The sequence below is a fragment of the Gymnoscopelus braueri genome (genome assembly GCF_963280865.1).
Source record: "Gymnoscopelus braueri genome assembly, chromosome: 3".
Taxonomy (NCBI): domain Eukaryota; kingdom Metazoa; phylum Chordata; class Actinopteri; order Myctophiformes; family Myctophidae; genus Gymnoscopelus; species Gymnoscopelus braueri.
Window position 1 is genome coordinate 47,555,123 of NC_137612.1, and position 9,323 is coordinate 47,564,445.

Sequence of the window (9,323 nt, forward strand, 5' to 3'; positions counted from 1 at the left end):
TCCTCGTGACCGGTGCCTGTGTGTTGGTTCCCACAGCACCAATTTGCTGGCTGGCAACTCTTGATGTCTTTGGCAGTGTCCTGCTATAGTCTCATTCTCCTGGCTGCTATTTTCTCGCTCACCCTTGGTATTCCCTCATACAGATTCTTGTTGGTAACATGTGCACTCTTGCTGATGTTAAGTTATGGCTATTAATGCTATGGCGATAAATAAATCTCTCAGCTGGAGGACCAACAAGAGAACAAGAGCCAGAGGGCTTCAGTTACACGCAGGGAGCTATAGAGATGGAAATAGTGATGAGTTTTACTGCGGGGAAGGTTATATTGGACAGTCTTGAGCTGCTGGATTATGTCTGAATTGATCTTCATCTATTACAGCTTTGTCTTACAACAGCCCTTTCAAAACACATTGGAACTAGGCCACCGGCCAGCATTAGTAGCACCATCAGGAAGATGATGAGCGCTGCACAAAGTGTTGGAAGAAAAACTCAGGGTTACGGATGTAACCCCGGTTTCTTTAGAATTCGGAGTAACATACTCACTATGGGATATCACCGCCCCCTGGCGTTGATGCAGAGCTACATACCATAAACTCCCGGGCCATTCATTGGCTGAGAAGGGTATGTCACGTGTCCGGTAGACCGGAAGAGGTATAAAACCTCCTGCGTGACGTGGCTCATCCTCTTTAACACGCTTCCTGCATGCAGATGCACACAAACAGGGGTGTTAGGTGAGTATGTTACTCCGAATTCTAAAGAAACCGGGGTTACATCCGTAACCCTGAGTTTCTTGTCAATTCTCCGTAACATACTCACTATGGGATGCATAAACCCCCCTGGGCTTATAGCCATACCGAATCTCAGGTCCGCACGCCCCCTAGCCATAAGGCCCCGTCCCCCTGGACGTGACCTTCGGCCTCACGGGCGCCCCAGCCCTCCGGGCCGGGGTGCGGTATATGATGTTAATAAAAGGACCCTGACAGACCAAGTCTGCCTTATTCAACTAATGGACAGACACAAGTCTGTCCCCTAAGTGAAACAAGGAAACAGGGCCCTCCTCCCCTGGGAACCTACCACAGGTGGTCCCGAGGGGACTTAAGAGAAGGAAGGTAGGGGACACAACACCGTTCCTTAAGTGAAACAAGGAAACAGGGGCCCTTCCCCCCTGGAGACCTACCACAGGTGGTCCCGAGGGGACTTCAAGAGAAGGAAGATAGGGAAGAGAAAAAAGGCAGGTTAAAACACAAACCAGCCTAGCTTCCCCCATTCTAACTAGACACAGCCGCCACCCCTAGGACAGCATGCGCCACTGACGCTGCTGCCACGTCCAGGCTATAGAAAGCCGCAAACGTTGAAGGTGACGACCAGTTTGCGGCCGCACACACTTCCTGGACCGAAACCCCCCTGGAGAGGGCCCAGGAAGCAGCCACTCCCCTAGTAGAATGAGCCTTCAGTCCTTCTGGAACTGGAACGCCACCACTGACGTAGGCCAGCCTAATGGCATCCAAAATCCATTTAGAAAGCGTCGCCTTAGCCACTGCCTTCCTCTGACCACCCGGGCCGAAGGAGACAAACAGCTGCGACGACGATCGGCCGGCCACCGTCTTCTGGCAGTAGAGCCTCAAAGCCCTTACCGGGCAAAGACAGTGTAGCCGCCTATCCTCCGCTGAAGCGAAAGGCGGCGGATGAAAAGCTACCAGCTCAACCGGCGTCTGGGTGACCACTCCGTTCTTGGGGACAAACGCCAAGTTTGGCTTAAGCAAAACCCTACTGTCGTCACCCACGAACCTCATACACTCCGAACTCACCGAGAGCGCATGTATGTCGCTGACCCGTTTGGCTGTAGTCAGGGCAACCAAAAGAACCGTCTTGAGGCTGACGATCCTCAGATCCGCTGACTCCAAAGGCTCGAACGGTGGGAGGCAAAGCGCCCCCAGCACCACCGTCAGGTCCCAGGCCGGGAACAGAGCCCTAGAGACCGGCCTGGCCCGCCTGGCGCCGTTCATGAACCCCCGCACCATCGGGTGTTGGCCAACCGTCATGCCATCGAGACCTTCGTGACACGCGGAAATGGCCGCCTGATACACCTTAATCGTCGAGAAAGCCAGACCCTGCCTCAATTTTTCCTGCAGGAACATGAGGACGCTGCGTACCGGGGCCCGAAAGGCCTCAACCGGCGGTGACTGACTCAGACACCATGCCACGAACAGGTTCCACCTGTCGTCGTACGCGGACCTCGTGGAAAGGGCCCTTGCCCCCTGGATGGTGGCCACCACGTCAGGGGGCAGGCCATACGAAGTCAAAGTCTGCCTCTCACGGGCCAAACCCACAGGTCTAGGTCCTGAGGTCTCTCGTGGAAGATGTCGACCCCTCCCTGCCGTAGTAGGTCCCTGTACAGCGGGAGGGGCCAAGGCTCGGCGTAGAGGAGAGGTGTTATCTCCGACCTCCACACGCCCCATGCCGGAGCCACTAGCAGCACTGACCGACCCTGAAGTCTCACCCTCTCCAGTGTTGAGGGGATCAGGTCCAGTGGCGGGAACGCATACAGCAGTTCGTCCGGCCAGTCGTGGGCTAGTGCGTCCATGCCCAGTGAACGGTCCCCCACCCTCACCGAGAAAAAGCGAGAACACTTCGCGTTCTCCTCGGAGGCAAACAAATCGACCTGCGCCCGGCCAAACCTGGCCCAGATCAGGTCCGCCACCGACGGCTTGAGGGACCAGTCCTCGTACCGGGGTTCGCCCCTGGACAGTAAGTCCGCCCCGCTGTTCAGGAGACCCGGCACATGTGAAGCTCGAATCGACGCGAGATGCGAATCGCACCAACGCGTCAGTCTGCACGCCAGGCTGTCCAACACTTGGGAGTGCAAGCCCCCCTGCCTGTTGATATAGCACATGGTCGTGGTGTTGTCCGTCCTGATAGCGACGTGACAACCGCGGATGCGAGCCTCGAAATGTTTGAGGGCGAGAAAAACCGCCAACAGTTCCAGATAGTTGATGTGAGCCTCCCGTAGACTGGAGTCCCACACCCCTCTGGCCGAGCGTCCTTCGTGGACGGCCCCCCATCCCGTCAGGCTGGCGTCCGTGGTGATAACCATCCGTGACGTCACAACCCCCACACTGACCCCCTCGGTCAGAAAGGGCGCCTGTGACCATGGTCTGAGAGCCTCCACGCACCGTGGAGGCACCACCACTTTCCGCGAACCCATAGTGGATGGGATCCCTAGCGCCAACATCCACCGCTGGAAAGGTCTCATGTAGAGTCTGCCTAGGCGGACCAGGTGTATGGCTGAGGCCATGAGCCCCGCCGCCCGCATACACAGTCTGTAACTGACTGGACGCCCCACGTGGAAAGATCTCACACACGCCAAAAAGCTGTCGACCCTGTCCTGGGATAGGCGCGCCATGAGCGTGTTCGAGTCCAGCAGGATCCCTAAGAAGGTGGTCCGCTGAGACGGAACCAGTACGCTCTTTTTGGCGTTGATCATGAAACCTAGGGACGTCAGGTGAGCGACCGCCACGCGCGTGTGTCGCATCACCTCCTCTCTCGAGCCCGCCGCCAAGAGCCAGTCGTCTATGTAAGTGGACAACCGGATCCCCTGCCTCCTCAGTGGAGCCACGGCTGCGTCCGTGCATTTCACGAACACCCTGGGGCTGAGAGACATTCCAAACGGGAGGACATTGTACTCGTACACCCTCCCCTCAAACCCGAAGCGCAGGAACTTCCTGTGCGGTGGGTAGATTGGAATGTGAAAATAAGCATCCTTGAGATCGATACTCGTCCACCAGTCCCCAAGACGCACGGTGCGTAAAAGCGCAGCGGTTGTCAGCATCCGAAAATGGAAAACCGTGAGGTATTTGTTGAGACCCTTCAGGTTCAGAATGGGTCGCACCCCCCCCCCCTTCTTGGCCACCAGAAAATATTTCGAATAGAAACCCAGTCGGTTCTGGTTCGGAAGTAATTCCGTGACAGCGCCTTTGCTCAACAGGGAGGCAACCTCCTCCCTCAGAGTACTGGCCGCTGGACCTGTGGCCTTGGAAAACAACACTTTGTCCGTCATTGGGGGTTTTCTGGAAAATTGCAACCTGTAACCCTTCTGTATTGTGCGTAATACCCAAGGATTTGGTTTGCAAATCTTCCATTCTTCCACACATCGAGCGAGCGGGTTGGCCGGTGACGTCACCGGCCGCCCGGAGAGTGGGAGCGTCGCTATGGGGACGGTTGCCATGGGGAGCAGTGACGCTGTTGCTAACGCCGCCGGCGGTGCTAACCCTGAGGTGACTGACGTCAACATCCGGTTTGTCCGCTCGCGCCGGCCGCCTGTTCCCATGGAAAAAGGGGGCAAGCGTCCCTCCAAGATGGCGGGGACCGAGGTCCGCCTTTTCTGAGCCAAGTACTTCCGGTTCACAGTGACGTGCTGCTGCAACCTGGGAGACGGAAGCCTGTGAGGCGACAAAACCCTCCTCCCCGTAAGGGATGCGTTGTCGCCTGTTACAAGCGAACGTGGCCCGCCCATCGTGACGCGTTGCGAGAGAGGGGGCATCTGTCCCTCCAAAATGGCGGAGACAGAGGCCCGCTCCGTCTGACTCAAAGACTTCCGGTCCACAGTGGCGTTTCGCTGCATCCTGTGAGACGGAAGCCTGTGAGGCGAAAGGCAAAACCGACGTGACCCTGTTCCACTGGCGCTTTGGCGCCCTCTTGTGGACAAAGGCGGCGTCGGTTTGTTTAATACCTTTCCGATTGCCTTCATATGACCCAAAACATGCACAGATGTTGTCCGAACAATGCCTGGAACACCGGGGTTCGGGTGTTCCGGGCCTTGTGGGCTCATGGAATGATGGTATCGACTTAATGCATTCACAGAGTGTATCCCAGCAGTGTCTGGAGCCCCGGCAAACGGGGGCCCCAGGCACTTTGGGCTTATGGGAAGACGACATAGATTTAAAGCATGCACATGGGGACCCCCAGCAATGCCTGGAGCCCCGGAAATCGGGGGCCCCAGGCCTTGTTGGCCCATACAGTAAGGGCGCTGGAACAGAGGGGCCCGCGAGACGGGGACCCCTCTGCTCCAAGGCCCTATGCCATGTGAAAGAACGAGACTGTTTGTAACATTCGGTGCATTTATTTTCTTTGGCAGAGAAAAAGGAGATACATACAGGGCACTTTTCACTGAAACATTGCGCTGCACAAATAAAACGTCCACATTCTGCACACATAAATCGTCCACACTCTGAACACAACAAAGTCTTTTGGCACTCGTGGAGCCGTCCTCGACTCTGTCCAACGAGGCCTGAAAAGCCACGGTCCTCTTCCCCAACACGAACGGCGGAACAGCGGGCTGGGCCGGTCTGTGCACCGGCGAGACAATGTCACTTACCCCGCCCGCCACGAGGCTTCCCTCCTGTGTTGCGACGTGGAGGTCGGCTGGAGCTTCCTACGGTGTTTGTGTTGGTAGAGGCGGGTGGCTGGCGGGGGGAAGCCCTGCCACGATTGCCCGCGTTGCTCTGCGGTCTCTCCCGCGAGCTCGCCTGGGCTGAAGAGGAGCGGGAAGTGTTGGACCCTCGGCGAGAGGAGGAGGAACGACCTCGGCCCGCGGGCCTCTCGTTGCGGGGTCTCGCAGACGGAGGAGGGGCTGGCTCCAGAACCCCCGCCGCGGCTTCCCTCTGGGCCTTTCGTGAGTCGGTGGAGACTCGGAGAAACTCCGACGCTCCAGCGAAGAGGTTGTCTGGCCTCAGCGGCAGCGCCATGACGCTTTTCTTTGCGTCCACCACCTCGTGACGGAAGACGGCCAGACCGAGCCAACGAGCCCTCTCAATCGCCGCGCTGTCCGCCATGGCCTTCCCCACCCAGGCTGTGGCGTGACGAGTGACCTTAATGGTCAGTTGCTGAAGAGCCTCCAGCTCCTCAGCGTCGTCGCCCCACGCCTCTTGTAGCTCACCTAGCCGCTTAGCTGTTGAGCCCTGGAGAATGGCGACCATGTTCAGCGCGCGCGCCGCCAGCGCTGCCGACTTGTACGCCTTCTTCACCGCCACGGATATCGCCTTTTCCTGGGGATCGGTGAAGTGCGGTTCGGGAGTAAGGGCCACTGGATGACGCTGGTCCATGATGCCCTGGGCCAGGACGGCGTCCATGGGAGGACAGGCGATGAGCCCCCATTTTGGCGCGTCCACCACTTCGAGGGGGAAACCCAGCCGATGCGGCTCCGAATGGACCACCTCCCAGGTGGACATGAGGGCGTTGGCGAAACCCAGCGCGGCCGGGACTTTCCTGGACCGCTGCGCGCGCGGATCCTGGGGAGCCAAGCCCTGGTACTCGTCCTCTTGCCCGGTGGAGGATGCACGTTCCTCCATCGGGCGAACGAGACCACACCTGAGCAAGGCTCTGTCGATGATCGCCGAGACCGGCTCGTCGCGCCTCGCGGGATCGGATTCCAGCTCCTGGGCGTCCGGCCAGCTGGGCCCCAGCTGACCGCCACAAGCCCCGAGGTCGTCGTCCTGACGAGGGCTGGATGCGGCTGCTCCGGCAGCCCCCTGGAACGACAGTATCTCACCCTCCTCCGCCCCCTCGTCCATGCTGTGGGCGCTGCCGTCGTCGGAGACGTCGCTGAACGAAGGCGAAGCCCCGCTGTCACGGTACTCCTGCTGCGGCCTCGGAGAGAGCGGCTGGGAAGAGGGGGATGTAACGCCGCTAGCTAGCTGCGCCCGGGTGGACCCACCGGGCACAGCTGCGGCGGCCGGTGGAGTGCTGCGCGGCACAGAGGGTGTAGCAGGCTGGAGCTGCTGCGACGGCGCACTCATGTGTTGCTGCGAGCGGTTGCTGCTGGGACCGCCCGCAGCTGGAGGGCCCATTGTGGGATGAGGACGCACGTGGTGGGCGCCACCACCCACGGTACCTGGGCCGGTGTCCATGCGGGCTGGAGCCGCTACGGCGCTGCCGCCCGGGGCCAGTTCGTCGGCCCTGTCCAGACGGCGCTGGACGCGATTCCTGGAGAACCGGGCGCAGTCATCGCAACCTCCTGGAGCACCACGGAAGTGCTTCGCCTCGTAGGCATGTCGTCGCCCGAGGCAGGAGATGCAAAACCCGTGAGGGTCGTCCGCGGCGATCAGCAAGCGGCACCGTGGCGCCAGTCCGCACGAACGTTGAGCCTCCATGGAGCTAACCTACTAGCCTTTAGCCGGCCGGCTAAACACGAGGAAAGCAAAGGAGGAAAACTTGATTTTCAGATAGAAAGAAAAGATAAGAGCCGCGGGAGCGGAAAGAATATAAACTTTTTTTTGTTTTGTAGTAGAGGAAAACCCGTGGGTCAGTACAAGTACCACCCGAGTGGGCTAAAGCTGGTTTCGGTCTAATTCACAAAGTTAGCAAAGTTTGGTCTTAAGGTATGTCTCGTAGCTGTAGCATCTGCCATGCAGAGAAGCGAAAGAGGATGAGCCACGTCACGCAGGAGGTTTTATACCTCTTCCGGTCTACCGGACACGTGACATACCCTTCTCAGCCAATGAATGGCCCGGGAGTTTATGGTATGTAGCTCTGCATCAACGCCAGGGGGCGGTGATATCCCATAGTGAGTATGTTACGGAGAATTGACAAGAAACCATCGCAATCATGTTATGAAAAGCAAAAGCAGTGCCATCCAACTGAGAGCAGGTGTTTGGGCATGTGTTCAATTGAAGCACTGTGTTCTTGCCAACTTCAAAATGTAAAGTTAATCTGAGTTAGAGTTTAGAAAATCCAATTAGTGTTTACAATATAAGGTGTACTAATTTGGGTGAGTTATAGACAAAATCTGCTTGAGTCCCTATATTTTGGGCATATCATCAGGCACACACACACATAATTTGTCAAAACATATTTTTAAATGTGTGGAAACAGCAGATGACATCATCGTACGATGAAGTATGAAATATGGGGGCTTAAGTGGTTAATATCTCAATTATAACTTTGTTTTACTTACTTGCAACATACTGTGCACTGCAGCTAGGAGTTTAGTGACCTTACAGTACATTGGCTTCCAGCCGAATTTTAAATCAATTTTAAGACTTGACAGATTACTTTTAAAAGACCAAATGGCTTGCCCACAGCTAATATCTCAGAGCTCTCAGTGGTCTGTGTAAAGTTGGTGTTACAGAGTTATAGTCTTATAGATCTACCAATTAAGCTCCTTTGATTGTTTTAAAGTCAAGATTAAAGACCGGGTGTGAGTGAGCATCTATCAAGGCTCTTAGAAACACTCTGCCTTAAGAAATACAATGAGCAAGCAAGCTGTGAAAGCTATGCCTTTTTTTTTTGGTTCTTATTGTGCTGCAGAAATGCTATAGATTGTCTGGAATCTCTGTTAGTAGGGGGTACTAAGTGAAAAATCGTTACGCGGCGGATAAAAGCATGAAATTTGATACAGATGTCCATTGGGTCATCCTAAAACATCCTAGAAGGGGTGCCCAAAAAAATCTTAAACAGGAAGTGAGTTATGGACAAAATCCAAAATGGCCACCTAAACTGTTGACCGTTGACTCAAAAGACACCAAAATAATCTCCAAAAAGCATAAAATGTGGCACACATGTCCTTTGGGTCATCCTAAGACATCCTAGAAGGGGTGCCCAAAAAAATCTGAAACAGGAAGTGAGTTATTGACCAAATTGAAAATGGCCGCCTAGTGTTGTCGATTGACTCAAAAGACAACTAAAGAATCTCCAAAAAGTATAAAATGTGTCACACATGTCCCTTGGGTCATCCTAAGACATCCTAGAAGGGGTGCCCAAAAAAGTCTTCAACAGGAAGTGAGTTATTGACTAAATTGAAAATGGCCGCCTACAGTGTTGGCGATTGACTCAAAAAGCCTATAGAATCTCCAAAAAGTATACAATTTGGCACATATGTCCCTTGGGTCATCCTAACACATCCTAGAAGGGATGCCAAAAATAATCTGAAACAGGAAGTGAGTTATTGACTAAATTGAAAATGGCCGCCTACAGTGTTGAAAGATGATGCAAGATACCTACAGAATCTCATAAAAGCATGAAATGTGGTACAAATGTCCCTTGGGTGATCTGAACGCATCCTACAAGGGGTGCCCAAAAAGGTTTTACACAGGAAGTGACCGCCTAAAAGCAGTTGACACAAAAGAAAACATAAGGGGACGTCATAAAAGTGTATAATTTGGTACGTACATTGAGTGCTTCTTAATATATCCTAGAAGGGGTTATTTATTTGTTTGCTTGTTTATTAAACTTTTTAGGAAGGGACCATGTTGAAAATTCTAAATGGCTGTTTAAACAGTTGACCATGGCAGTCTGCATATTATGCAGACTCAATACGACAGGTTATGCA